Source organism: Lepisosteus platostomus, chromosome 5 (assembly GCF_059453375.1).
Source record: "Lepisosteus platostomus isolate fLepPlt1 chromosome 5, fLepPlt1.hap1, whole genome shotgun sequence".
NCBI lineage: Eukaryota > Metazoa > Chordata > Actinopteri > Semionotiformes > Lepisosteidae > Lepisosteus > Lepisosteus platostomus.
Genome location: NC_142615.1, coordinates 24299516 through 24314092, shown reverse-complemented (window position 1 = coordinate 24314092; position 14577 = coordinate 24299516). Strand labels below are relative to the sequence as shown.

Here is a 14577-nt window from a genome sequence, read left to right as displayed (position 1 = left end):
TCTGTTTAGCTTTTGTTTTTTTCCCTCCCCCACCCTGAAACGAACGAACAGAGTCTGTCCTTCTCTTTCATCCCGGAGAGTTTGTGGTTGACGGATTGAGGCCGAGAGCCCTCATCGTCGGCGTACCACCAGTTAGCGGGGATATAGCAAGGGGGGGCATCGTGTCCAATACTCCTTGAAACGAGACAGATTTCAAGCCACCTCCTTCTGAAGAGCAGGAAGTCGACCACGAAGTCCAGGGTGTCCTAGGAAGCTCTTTAGCCCTCGTTTGCCCAGCAGCCATCTCACCCTGCAGCTCCCAGCTGGCAGCCCCCTCCCCACTGGAGCCCAGCAGGTGGGAGCCTGGTCAGTACCTGGAGGGGAGACTCCTGGGAAAAACTGAGGTTGCTGCTGGGAGAGGTGTTAGTAAGGCCAGCAGGGGGCGCTCACCCTGCGGTCTGTGTGGATCCTGATGCCCCAGTATAGTGACGGGGACACTGGACTGTAAACAGGCGCCGTCCTTCGGATGAGACGTCAAACCGAGGTCCTGACTCTCTGTGCTCGTTAACAATCCCGGGGTGTTTCTGGAGAAGAGTAGGGGTGTTACCCCAGTGTCCTGGCCTGATTCCCCCCCTGGTCTTGACCCATCATGGCCTCCTAATCACCCCTGTCTCTGAACTGGCTCCATCCCTCTGCTCTCCTCCCCACTGAGAGCTGCTGTGTGCTGAGCGGACTGGAGCATCATCCAGGTGGGGGCTGCACACTGGGGGGACTGGAGGAGATCCCCCTGACCTGGGAAGAGCTCTGAGGGGAGGGTCCAGACTTATTAATTATTATTATTATTCGTGCTGCACTGGGCTTCAGTCCTGGCAGTGAGAGGGGGACTCTGTGATCAGTACAGATACTTATGACTGTATAATAATACACGATAGACATTGAACACAGGGTAGCGCTGTAGTCTCTTCGAAACGTTTTGAACTGCCAGAAGAAGTTTTCACAACCCGGACTCATGAAGGTACAGGTCTTCTCCCTTCGGCCGGAGCAAGGTGTATGGTGTCCTGGTGATTGCTCCCATTTTGAACGGAGTTTAATGTTGCGTTTCTATTTTATTAGAGAGAGGCACTGAACATCCTGTGATGGACTGGTGTCCTGTCCAGGGTGTATGAGTCTGTGTGTGTCCTGTGATGGGCTGGTGTCCTGTCCAGGGTGTGTGAGTGTGTGTGTGTCCTGTGATGGACTGCTGTCCTGTCCAGGGTGTGTGAGTGTGTGTGTGTCCTGTGATGGACTGCTGTCCTGTCCAGGGTGTGTGTGTGTACTGTGATGGACTGGTGGATCACAATATTAATTCTCCTCCTTGATTCCCTCCTTCATCGCCAGAGTGAAAGCGGGACACGGCAGTAAAAGCTCAGCCCTGCGGGTGGTGGTCCTCTTGGCCACACGGGGGCGCTGTGGCCCCACGGGGGGGTTATGTTCAAGTCCCGCTGGGAATCGCACCGACGCGACGGAGTTCGTGAACGTCCCCGACAACAAGAAAACGAGAGAGAGAAAAAAGGTCGTTTTCGGGGTTCAAGAAGCAACCCCGAGATTCAGGGAGTTTCCCCGCTTAGTTTACTCTGCAGAAAACACGCAGGTTTTATTTTTTCCCGTGCCCCCCCTCACACAGGCCGTTTCTGTAGCGTGAAGTTGTGTTTTTTTGCGCGGCGGTCGGTGAGGGGCGAAATTGTATTTATTTTTTTCCCACGGTTTGAAACAGAAACGGCCGGGTGGTGTTGTAGAGAGGTCGACGTGCCTGGTTTTCCTCGTCTGCGAAGCCCGTTTTTTTTTGGGGGGGGGGGGGGGGGTCGTGAGGTCCCACGCAGCGCTCGGAAAAGAAAATGGCGTTTCTTTTCCTCGCAGGACGGGGGGGGGGGGGGGACCCGTGTTTTTTGGACGTGGCGTGGCCCCAAATTTCCGCCCTTGGGCGTTAGAGGGGGGTGGAGGTTGGTCTTTCTTTGATTTGGGGGTCGGGGGGGGGTCTAATTTCACTGAACCAGACCCCACGGAAACCCGTGTTGGACGTGGTGGTGCTGAATGCGCCCTCGACGTGATTTTGTCTTTAAATTCAAGTGCAGCTTTTGTAACCCTTGGGCCGGAAACAGCTGGACCCGTTTCCCCTGCCTGTCCGAGGTGGCGACTACCGGGGTCGTACAGGGACACCCGGCTGGCCACCGACAGTTGGAAAAATAAAATGTCCACCCAAAAAAAAACAGCAACCGTGAAAAATGTCGGCCATTTTTGTTTCGCGGCCGAGCCGTGAGCGCGTCGGGGGCGACGTCACGGGGGCGTCACAATGAGCCGCCTTATGTCACAGAGCGGCGGATTCTAGCGGGGGGCGGCGCCGGAGCCCCATGAGCTCAGAGGAGTGAAGAGAGAAGAGGAGGAAAGCGCTATATAGTCTTTTCTAAACACGTGTTTCTTCCAATAAAGTTACTTCGACTTAGATCGTTAGTTTCATCTTCAGAATCGCTTTTCAGAATCCCCGTGAAATCGGTAAGTCAGTCAAAAGTGCCGCTGGTGAGAAATAACAAAATAAGTGGAGAAATAATAATACGTTTTTTTTACCGTTACTCAACTCTTATGGGTGTGATCGTGCTGTAAAAAGATATTGAGAGGAGGTGCACCTCTACACACAGAGTGGTGGGGGTGGGGAACAAAGCCAATACCCTGGCTTCTCTCCAGACACAGCTGGGTGAGCTCCTCCAGTCAGGACAGGAGGCTCTACTGTACACAGAGAGTGGCGGGGGTGCGGAACAAAGCTGATACCCTGGCTTCTCTCAGGACACAGCTGGGTGAGGTCCTCCAGTCAGGACAGGAGGCTCTTCTGTACACAGAGGAGGGCGGGGGTGGGGAACAAGCCGCCCAGCTGTGTGGCTCCGCCCCCTCCCCTCCCCTCTGTGACTCTGCTTGTCTCGGCAGGACGATGGACCGACAGAGATGCCTCACGGCCGTGCGCGGTCGCAGCAGGACCCGGGCCCGGCGAGGCGTCGTAAGTCCACCCCTCCCGCCCACCATCCAGCGTCCAGCGTCCAGCCCTCCTCCGACTGGCCTCTCCGCCCCCAGCAGCGCTCGCTGTATTATAATAATAATAATAATAAACTTCACTGATAGAGCACCTTTCATACACATAGCAGCGCAAAGTGCTTGACAGACCAGGTCTCACGGTAACACCTCCAGACGAGGAGAGACACTTCCAGTGGTGATCTTGACTGAGGACACGCCTCGGCTCAAGAGACAGGGTCTCAGGTCCATTATAGCCTTCTGAGAGCACAGATTGCCTCTGAACGTCCCAGACTCTTACTGGACACACTGTAGAGACTCACCTGTCCAGACTCTCACTGGACACACTGTACACACTCACCTGTCCACACTCTCACTGGACACACTGTACACACTCACCTGTCCACACTCTCACCGGACACACTGTAGAGACTGCCCAAGGCCCCTAGTCTCGACACGACTGGGCTGGGCTATGTGGTCAGAGCTGTCTCGGAGATGGGCTGTTTGGCGTCTTCACAGGTCACACCGGTCAGGCCGAACCCGGACTGGCAGCGGGAGAGGTCCCGGCCCAAGTCCCGGTGCTTTTCCGTAAGTCTGACCCGATCGCCATCCGCGAGACTGGACCGGCCGCCCTGTGGTGGGCCCGGTGCCCCACATCTACCCTACAGCTCCCCCCACTGACCCCTAAACTCCCGATACCCTACAGCTCCCCACACTGACCCCTAAACTCCCGATACCCTACAGCTCCCCACACTGACCCCTAAACTCCCGATACCCTACAGCTCTCCACTCTGACCCCTAAACTCCTGATACCCTACAGCCCCCCACACTGACCCCTAAACTCCCGATACCCTACAGCTCCCCACACTGACCCCTAAACTCCCGATACCCTACAGCTCCCCACTCTGACCCCCACAGTCCTGATGGCCGAGAGGTCTCTGCTTGCTGTAGTGATTGAGTGAGCTCTGTGGACCTGACCTTTGTCTTGTGTCCTCGTTTCCAGCGTCTCCTAGTGGTCCGGCATTTCACACGACCTGAAGGTGAGATCTGGGGAGGAGACAGAGCACCCCCTAACACCCCTGAGCTGGGTTACAGGGTAAGACAGCTTCTTACTGTTGGACACACCTGTCCACACTCTTACTGGACACACTGGACACACTCGCCTGTCCGGACTCTTACTGGACACACTGGACACACTCACCTGTCCGGACTCTTACTGGACACACTGGACACACTCGCCTGTCCAGACTCTTACTGGACACACTGTACACACTCACCTGTCAACACTCTCACTGGACACACTGTACACACTCACCTGTCCAGGCGTAGTCTCATCCCCCCTGCGTTGTGTCTCCCCCTCTCCCCGCTGGACAGAATCCTGTGGTGTCTTCCTGTTTCCCCGAGCTCGTCCAGAAGCTGGAGAGGGCGGCCGAGCTGCAGCTGGAGCTCCCGGGGTCACCCGGCTCGTCCCGCTCGAGCTCGCCCAACTCGTTCCGCTCGGTGTCCCCCCCCTCCTCGCCCGAGAGCCCCCTCCGCTCCCCGCCCTCGGCCCCCCCCTCCGGCCCCCTCAGGCCCCTGCCCGCCCCGCCCCGCCGCCCCCCCTTCCTCCCCGCCATGCCCCTCGAGCCCCCCCTGCTGCCCGGGGCGGTGCCCCTGCCCCTGCCCCCACCCGTCCTGCCCCCCATCGCCCGCCCGGCCCCGCCAGGCCCCGCCTGGGGCTCCCCGGTGCGGAGGGCAAGGAGAGAGGCTGAGATGTCTGACGAGGCAAGTGGGGCAGAGTCTGTCCGCCCATCTGTCCTTCTGTCCGTCTATCCTTCAGTCCATCTGTCCCTCTGTCCATCTGTCCTTTTCTCTGTCCTGTCCTTCTGTCCTTTTCTCTGTCCTTCTGTCCTTCTGTCTTTCTGTTCTTTTCTCTGTCCTTCTGTCCATCTGTCTTTCTGTCTTTTTCTGTCTTTCTATCCATCACTCTATCCTTTTCTCTGTCCATCTGTCCTTCTGTCCATCTGTCTTTCTGTCCTTTTCTGTCTTTCTGTCCTTTTCTCTGTCTTTTTGTCCATCTGTACTTCTCTCTTTCTGTCTTTCTGTCCTTCTGTCTGAGTCTCTCTTTTTCTCTGTGTCTGTCCCTCTCTCCCTGTCTCTCTCCCTGTGTCTTTCCATGTCTCCCTGCTCTCTGTCTGTCCTGCGTTGTCCCAGCTGGGTCTGTCTCCCTGTGTCTCTCCGTGTGTCCCCCTGCTCTCTGTCTGTCCTGCGTTGTCCCAGCCGGGTCTCTCTCCCTGTGTCTCTCCGTGTGTCTCCCTGCCTGTCTCTCTGTCTGTCCTGCGTTGTCCCAGCTAGGTCTCCCTCCCTCCTCTCTCTCTCCGTGTGTCTCCCTGCTCTCTGTCTGTCCTGCGTTGTCCCAGCTGGGTCTCTCTCCCTGTGTCTCTCCGTGTGTCTCCCTGCTCTCTGTCTGTCCTGCGTTGTCCCAGCTAGGTCTCCCTCCCTCCTCTCTCTCTCCGTGTGTCTCCCTGCTCTCTGTATGTCCTGCGTTGTCCCAGCTGGGTCTCTCTCCCTGTGTCTCTCCGTGTGTCTCCCTGTCTGTCTCTCTGTCTGTCCTGCGTTGTCCCAGCTGGGCCTGTCTCCTCTGCTCTCTGACTTCAGCTCTGTTCGCCGATGTCCCGCCAGCCCGTCTCTCTCTCAGCCTGTCTCTTGACTTGCAGGATGAAGAGGAGGTGGAGACAGCTTTTCCGGCAGGAGAGAGGAAGGAGGTCAGTGCTGGTCCCACCCTGCCCCCTGTCCTGTCTGTGGTGGAGTTTTGCCGTCTTGTCTGTCCCTGGGTCTCAGTGTCTCTCTCTCTTTCAGCCCTGTCTGTCAGTGTCTCTCTCGTCCTGCTGTCTGCCTGTCCCTGCCTCTCTGTCTCTCTCTCTTTCAGCCCTGTCTGTCAGTGTCTCTCTCCTCCTCCTCTCTGTCCTCAGTGTGTCTCTCTCCTCCTCTCTGTCCTGTGGTTTCCAGTGGGTCAGTATTAGTGGGCTACACCCAGGCTCACTCACTGCGAGTGTGATCTCAGCAGAGTCTCTGTGCTCTTGGGACACTTGACTCACCTGTCTCTCTCTTTCTCTCCCTGTGCTGTCCCTCTCCTGCCCCCTCTCTCCCTCTTTGGACTCCAGCTGGAGGAGGTCCAATCACCACCTCCTGTGAGACAGAAGAAAAAGAAGGTGGGTAATGCTCTGATCCTCTCTTTACTCCTGTCCAGTGTCCAGTCAGTGTGTGTGTATGAACCCCTCTCTCTCTCAGTGTAGTGTTCATGTACTGGAGTGTCCAGTCAGTGTGTCTGTATGAACCCCTCTCTCTCTCAGTGCAGTGTTCATGTACTGGAGTGTCCAGTCAGTGTGTCTGTATGAACCCCTCTCTCTCTCAGTGCAGTGTTCATGTACTGGAGTGTCCAGTCAGTGTGTCTGTATGAACCCCTCTCTCTCTCAGTGCAGTGTTCATGTACTGGAGTGTCCAGTCAGTGTGTCTGTATGAACCTCTCTCTCTCTCAGTGCAGTGTTCATGTACTGGAGTGTCCAGTCCGACTCTTAACGTGACTCTCCTGTCTCTGCTTCAGAAGCGCCGATGCGTCTTTTTGATGTCCCTGAGCTGCGTGTCGGTGGAGACAGAAGATCAGGACGAGCCGATGGAGGTGGCGGAGACCGTAGCTCAGGAGAGGAAGAGCGAGGGAGAGGAGGAGCAGGCTGCCGGGAAGGGCAAGAAGAGGAAGAGGAGGGGCGGGTGAGCAGACAGGGGAGTGCCGCCCGGTCATGTCTGTGATTCAAGGAGGAGTCTCCTCTTGCTGTTTGATGTCATGGTGACGTCTGTGTCTGTGTCCCTCACACCTGCAATAACAATATTCTTTCCAGGTTCCTTTCCTGGTTCTGTGCCTGCTAACATCTGGACTGGACTGGAGCTGAGGGACACCAGACGACTGGACTGGAGCCTAGGGACACCAGACTGGACTGGACCGGAGCTGAGAGGCACTAGACTGGACTGGAGCTGAGGGACCCCAGTCTGTGCTGGACCGAAGCTGAGGGACCCCAGACTGGACCGAAGCTGAGGGACCCCAGTCTGTGCTGGACCGAAGCTGAGGGACCCCAGACTGGACTGATGCCCCAGTATAGTGAGGGGGGACACTGGACTGTAAACAGGCGCTGTCCTTCGGATGAGACGTCAAACCGAGGTCCTGACTCTCTGTGCTCATTAACAATCCCGGGGTGTCTCTGGAGAAGAGTAGGGGTGTTACCCCAGTGTCCTGGCCTGATTCCCCCCCTGGTCTTTACCCATCATGGCCTCCTTATCACCCCCCCCTCTCTGAACTGGCTCCATCCCTCTGCTCTCCTCCCCACTGAGAGCTGCTGTGTGCTGAGCGGACTGGAGCATCATCCAGGTGGGGGCTGCACACTGGGGGGGCTGGAGGGGATCCCCCTGACCTGGGAGGAGCTCTGAGTGGAGGGTCCAGACTTATTAATTATTAATATAAGAAGTTTTCACAACCCGGACTCGTGAAGGTACAGGTCTTCTCCCATCGTCCGGAGCAAGGTGAGAGGCCACCCCCTCGGGGCGCAGTATCCCCGATGCACCCCCCCCCACCACCCAAAACGACACACACTTCTGTGACGATTGGGAGACCCCGGTTCGACCAGCCCCTGCGGTGGAGGAAACGACCCACTGGAGAGAACACGCAGACTCCACACAGAAGGGTCACCTCGGCATTTATTCCAACAGCAAAACAACACCAGAGAGAAACGGTCTCCGAAAGAGAAGCGTACACCGGGGAAAAACACGACGGGGTCATTACAAATGGGAATAGGAGTTCTTTTTTTCTTTTCCGGACGTCAGTTGGATCGTGTCCTGGTGATTTCTCCCGTTTCGAACGGAGTTTAATGTCGCGTTTCTACTTTATTAGAGAGAGGCACTGAACTTTGGGGAACGTGACATCCACCCAGTATTACTAGTAGATTGATAAATGTAAATGTTCTTTTTCCCCCTGTATTATACCTCGCGAAATATAACGATGGCCAACTCCTTAAGTCGAAATTTAAACCCTTATCAGCTACAAGACAGTCCGTCAACATCGCCGCGGTCCGAAGCGCGACCTTCGGTATGACGTTGGCCGAAGGGGGTAGGGTAAGTACGTCACAGCCGGGGGAAGCCCCTATCACGTGAGAGGGGTGCGGCGGGCGACGAGCCCCCGGGGGCGAAGAGAAGTTGATTTGCGTGGGGTGTGGAAACACTACACGACCGGGCAAGCGAGCCGTTTTTTTTTGTTTGTTTTTTTCCAGAACATCAGAACAACCGCAGAGATGACCATCGATCCACTCCGGACGTTTCCTTTTTTGTCCTCTTTGGCCTCCAAAATAAAAAAAAAAACTGGGATCCATCGTGGCGTTGCCAAATTAAAACGTCGACCACTTTTCGGGCTTTCGTGGTGTCCATGATGAAACCGTCATGGTTGTGTAAGGATACGTTACGTCACAGACTGGCGGCGCTCGGACGTGAGGAGTGTCGTTACGTTTTTGAAACGGGCACGTCAGACAAGATCTCTGAAAAGATCTCCGAAAAACCCAAACCTGTAAGTTTTTTTTATATAGCGCCTTTCACAACAAGAATGCCCCAAGGCCCCGAACAAAGGAGTTGTTCCACACCCCCGCCACCCTCTGTGTACAGTAGAGCCTCCTGTCCTGACTGGAGGAGCTCAGCCAGCTGTGTCTGGAGAGAAGCCAGGGTATCGGCTTCAACCACAGGGCTGGGCGGCTTGTTCCCCACCTCCACCACCCTCTGTGTACAGTAGAGCCTCCTGTCCTGACTGGAGGAGCTCAGCCAGCTGTGTCTGGAGAGAAGCCAGGGTATCGGCTTCAACCACAGGGCTGGGCGGTTTGTTCCCCACCTCCACCACCCTCTGTGTACAGTAGAGCCTCCTGTCCTGACTGGAGTGACAGTAGAGACGGGGTTCATGGGTTATCTGGAGGGGGACTTCGCTCCAACAAAACGCCCAGCCCTGCTGCTCCTACCTCGGACGGAAGACACTTTCCCCAGCTGCTTCATCGTCTTCTCCCTGCGGGAGACCGGCCGCCTGCCGGATCGGGGGGCGCTGTCGCCGGGGCGGGCCGCGGCCCCGACGTCGAGGGGCTCACGGAGGGGGGGGGGGGCGCCCTGGTCGTCGTCGGCACCGGCGCCGCGTTCTCTGCCGCCGCCACCACCGCCACCACCGGCGTCGGGCCGCGGGCCTCACCTGGAGGCAACACACCGGCTTCTTTTAACAGATCACCTCGGGAATCGGGAACAACGGAGCTGTGTGCGGCCGTCTGTACGGAGGGGTTCAGCGCGGGGGGGCTCCGGGCTCGGGTCTGGACCCGGGGGGGACTGTCTGTGTGGAGTCTGCATGTTCTCCCTGTGTTCTCCGGGTCCAAAGACAGGCTTTTGGGCTAATTGGCTTCTGGGAAAACTGGACCTGGTGTGTGTGTGTCCTGTGATGGACTGCTGTCCTGTCCAGGGTGTGTGAGTGAGTGTGTGTGTGTCCTGTGATGGACTGCTGTCCTGTCCAGGGTGTGTGAGTGAGTGTGTGTATGTCCTGTGATGGACTGCTGTCCTGTCCAGGGTGTGTGAGTGAGTGTGTGTGTGTCATGTGATGGACTGCTGTCCTGTCCAGGGTGTGTGAGTGTGTGTGTCTGTGTGTCCTGTGATGGCCTTGTGTCCTATCCAGGGTGTGTGTGTGTCCTGTGATGGACTGGTGTCCTGTCCAGGGTGTGTGAGTGAGTGTGGGTGTGTCCTGTGATGGACTGGTGTCCTGTCCAGGGTGTGTGAGTGTGTGTGTCTGTGTGTCCTGTGATGGACAGATGGTACCCAGCCTGGACACCCATGAGACACTGGCTTCCTCAGAAGACTCTCACGGAGGGCACACTGTCCCTAACCCGGGTCCAGAAGAAACTACAGTGATCTATAATTCCTGCGCCTCGGAAGGGGTTATGACGTCTATGTCCGGCGCCCGCGGCCGCGGACCGGCGGTTCGGCGTCGCGCTCCGCAGCTCGAGCTTCGGTGCGAGGCAGGGCGGGAGGGAGTCGATGTGGCCTCGGCGCCATCTTTGCTGGTGAGTCAATTGTGACCGTTGCGGTACAATAAACCATCAATAAACCTTTTCCTATTCCGACCAGTATTTCTGTCGCGGCCCACGTCCCCTACAATCGACAAACTATAAAAAAACAGTAGCCCTTCGCAACATTACACGCCATTTTATTTTAAACGTCCGTTAGATACGCAGGTGGCTCGATACCTGTCTTAACCTCGCCGGCGTCTTTATACCTGCAGGTGAACTTTATTTGGGGTCCCTCAGAATTGTGACAGAAATGTCAGTGAACCACAATAAAAAACGAAACCTTTTTTTTAAAGGCGGTGAATGGATTTTATGAGTAAGCGTGTAGCAACTAATGTAAGGAAAAAAAGTTGTCTTTCCCTACGACGACGTTTTGGTACAGGACTTTCTTTAAATATCAGTTGTGTATAGCGTTTTACAAAAAGTTGATGATGATCTTGGAGATAATTGCAAAGGAAAATTGAGATAACTACCAAAACATTACGTGTGAAACGACAGGACAGAACTTTGAACCCACAAAGAAACAAAGGTATGAAATATTGCCTCGTCATGGGGGGTTGATAATTGTAATAAGTGTTCCTAATTTTCGTAAAGAAATGTATATTATGGGAGTCACACGTGAGATTTAGTGTATATACGTTTCATATTGTGCATATATACGGGGTTAAAAAGTGGAATGAGTATGATTATAAACTTGTGTGTCCTATAATCAGATAATTTTTGAACAAGCTTTGATTAGACAGGTGAAAAACAACATCAGATCCTTGTTTTTAATATATTCTCACGTCTGAATATCAGCTTCTGCCCTCTGGCCAACATTTCAGGGCTCCCAGATGTAGATCCCAAATTGAAACAAATATTCATTTGTTACCCTTATTAAAACAGTTAATAGAAGTGAGTGACCAGGGTAAATAAAGGTGGGTCAGTGTAAACTGTTTTTTCTGGACCAGACTTCGTCATGTGTGATATGTCATGACTTCTTATATTAAGTTTTATCTTTATATTTAGTTATACATGTGTAATAGATGCGATGTGTCCATAAAAAGGTTTCTCCAGGGGAAAATCAAGTTGGTTTTAAAACCGTGTTTCCTTTTTAGGGTACGTTTGCATTCCAAGTGTGGGGTTTTTGCCTTTTTATCATATTTCGGATGTGAATCCGTGGTATTTTTGCCGAGACAAGCTGCCTTTCTTATACGCGGAGGGATCTGCTCGTGAGATGTCCGTTCGGTCCATTTCTGAGCTCAGTATAAGGTGTAGAAAGCATGACTGTCATCATAACCCGCCTCTCACCCTGGCCCGAGCCTGAAGCACGCCCCCTAGTGCAAGGTTAGAGGTGTGGAATAATGTTGTGACTATTGCTTCATCAATAACATGCTGATTGCATGTTTCTAGATGGATATAACAGAGATCTCAACTACTGAGGGGCTGTATTAATAATTGCTTACACTTATATAGCGCTTTTCTGGACACTCCACTCAAAGCGCTGCACAGGGAATGGGGAATCCCACTACCGCCACCAATGTACAGCCCCCACCTGGATGATGCGACGGCAGCCATAGTGCGCCAGAACGCTCCCCACACAGCAGCTCTCAGTGGGGAGAAGAGCAGAGGGATGAAGCCAGTTCAGAGAGGGGGGTTATTAGGAGGCCATGATTGGTAAGGGCCAATGGGAAATTTGTCCAGGACGCCTGGGTTACACCCCTACTCTTTTCGAGAGACGCCCTGGGATTTTTAATGACCACAGAGAGTCAGGACTTCGGTTTTACGTCTCATCCGAAGGATGGCGCCTGTTTACAGTATGGTGTCCCCCGTCACTATACTGGGGTATCAGACCGCAGGGTGAGCGCCCCCCTGCTGTCCCACTAACACCTCTTCCACCTCTTATTAGCCAATGAAAAATGGTAGCTTCCTCAGAGACACCGCAGGAAGACAGGAGTTTGTGATGAAAGTTCATGTGGGATGGTCACACCCTAGTTCGGTCAGACTCGGCTGTCGATATTTTAGCAATCACTCCTGACTCCTCTCCTGAAACACTGTCAATACTGCACGTGATCCCCCTCTCTCCCTCGCGTCCCTCTCCCACCCCGTCTCCACCTGTGTAGCTGCCCCCCCTGGTCACTCCTCCTCGCTGCGCAGGGGAGGTCCCAGCCTCCTCGTCCTCTGGCCAGGAGCCCTCAGCCAAGTGGGTTCAGCCAGATCATCACTCCATGATCCTTTCAGAATGCTAAATTCCTGGTGTTGTTTTTTTTCTCCCCAGAAAACTGACTGTCCGCCCCACCTCTGCGCTAAGTGGACGATGAAGTCAGGTTCCAGTGTGCCTGGTGTTTACAGGTAATACTTCTGACTGGTCGGCCTCACCTCAGGGTGACTGGGCGTTTGATATTATACAGTTGCAATGCTGAGGCCTGTGACTGTGATGCTGTAAGGCTACAGGAGTCTCTCTGGAGATCCTGAGTGATTTCCGGCGTTCGTGCGGAAACACAGCCCCACCCTCCCGCAGTGTCCAGTCCGCAGAATTTCCTGGAGACGTGGCCTAGCCGATGGGCGACCTCGCCAGCGAGAGACTAGCTGAGGCAGGACGTTCTGTACGGTTCAGTTAATTAGACGCGCACAGATGTTGAGCTCATCGTCCTTTTAATTGTGCCATCTATGCTAACTGTAGCAGAGATCGAACTATCAAGGTGACAGATCAATAATTTTAAATTAAATAGATGCATGATATTGCTAGCGCTGATGCAAGAGGCAAGTCAGAGGAACTGAACACAGAATGGATAGGAGTCGCAGTGAGTGAGAGAGGAATGAGCTAAATTATTTAAGAGGATTAAAACACTGAAGAACAGTAGACACAGTGAGAGAGAGGAGATCACAGGAAATACCTCAGTAACAAACATACTAACACACAGGACAGGAGACACAGCGAGAGAGAGGAGATCACAGAGAATCCCTCAGTAACAAACACACAGGACACGAGACACAGCGAGAGAGAGGAGATCACAGGAAATACTTCAGTTTTAAGTGCAGACAACCGGACAGGAGACAGAGTGAGGAAGAGTAAATGAAACACAGTAGGATTGATAAGAGACGGGTTATGAAGAGATGGGACACACAGAGATGGAGAGAAGGGAGGCAACAGTTGAACTCGCTGGCTGAGTTAATTGACGCTGCTGTTTCTTTGGCAGATGAAGTCGGGGTCCAGAGTTTCGCTGACATGGCAGAACCGTCCCAGCTCGGTCTCCTCCCATTCCTGCAGGTCAGTGCCCCTTCAGTCAGACCCTGTGTTCAGGGAGACACACAGGGAAGTCGCACACTGTGACAAAAGGCTCCAGAGACATCGCTGAACCACAGAATAGCTCCAGAGCATTTGTGCACCTTTTGGAATTCTTCACGTATAGTGAAAGGTGAAAATAAAACCAAGAATGGGTGACGCGTCTTTACACAGAGGCGGGTGGGGAACAAGCTGCCCAGCCTTGTTGTTGATGCTGATACCCTGGCTTCTCTCCAGATACAGGTGGATTAAATCATGGGTCCAATTAATCACTAATGAAAAAAGATGTGAAGACGGGGGTTTGAATTTAATCTTTTCTGTAGGGGGTTTAGACTTCCAAGTCACAAGCAGGGGTTTATGGCAGGAAAGGGGGTTAACTGATAAGGAGTGCAGATGCCAGCTAGGAACCCCCCTGGGTGTAATGTTAAACTGACCATTTGCCCAGAACATCATAAACTGGCCAAATACCATGAACCCCCCTCTTTACCATCAGACCGAGTGACGTCAGAAACGGAGAAGAAAACTGTATATAACCCAAAAGTTTGTAACAATACGGGGAACAATACTTCGGTTTTGTTGTTTCTTGCGGGAAACAAGACTTCGGCTTTATTGTTCCTTGCATGCAATAAACTCATCTGTTTCACTTCATCTCGGGATCAAGAACCTTATTTCTTCTGTTACAACAAATTTGGCGTAGTCGGCGGATGCTCCAGAAGGCGCAGAACTTCCCATCGGCAGGAGAGACGGTCAGCGCGCACATAACTAAGAGGTAAGGACTCCTCTTTTATTTAAAAGTCCCGACTCTCTCTGACCGATTGGGAAATCTCTGCTCCCTGCGAGAATCGCCCGAGATGACGGAGTAAACGTGAGTTTCTGAATTCCTCTGGCCCGGGGAAGGCACCGGTGTATGTAATGGGTTGTTTGCTGTAAGCCCAGAATTTGGTCTGGCAGGGGTTCCGCGGTATTGTGTACAGGCGTTCGAAGCTGGTGTATGCCTTAATTGCGCGTGGAGTTTTGAACGGGTTTTGGACCCTTACCGTGAAGTCAGGACTGGTGTGGGTCTTAATTGCACCCGGAGTTCTGAAGGTCAGAACTGGTTTGGGTCTTAATTGCACCCGGAGTTCTGAGGCTCTGAATCGGTGTGGGCCTTAATTGCGCCCGGGGTTCTAGAGCAAGTGGTGCATTGAATGCACG

The 14577-nt window shown here is 53.7% G+C and overlaps 1 long non-coding RNA gene across 1 annotated transcript; it reads left to right on the top strand.

Annotated features, from left to right (window-relative positions):
* Positions 1–10037: 10037 nt before the first annotated feature.
* On the top strand, positions 10038–14031 carry LOC148665267 (uncharacterized). Its single transcript, XR_015936553.1, has 3 exons — positions 10038–10115; positions 12376–12449; positions 13298–14031. It is a non-coding gene; the product is annotated as an uncharacterized LOC148665267 (long non-coding RNA).
* The last annotated feature ends 546 nt before the right edge of the window (positions 14032–14577 follow it).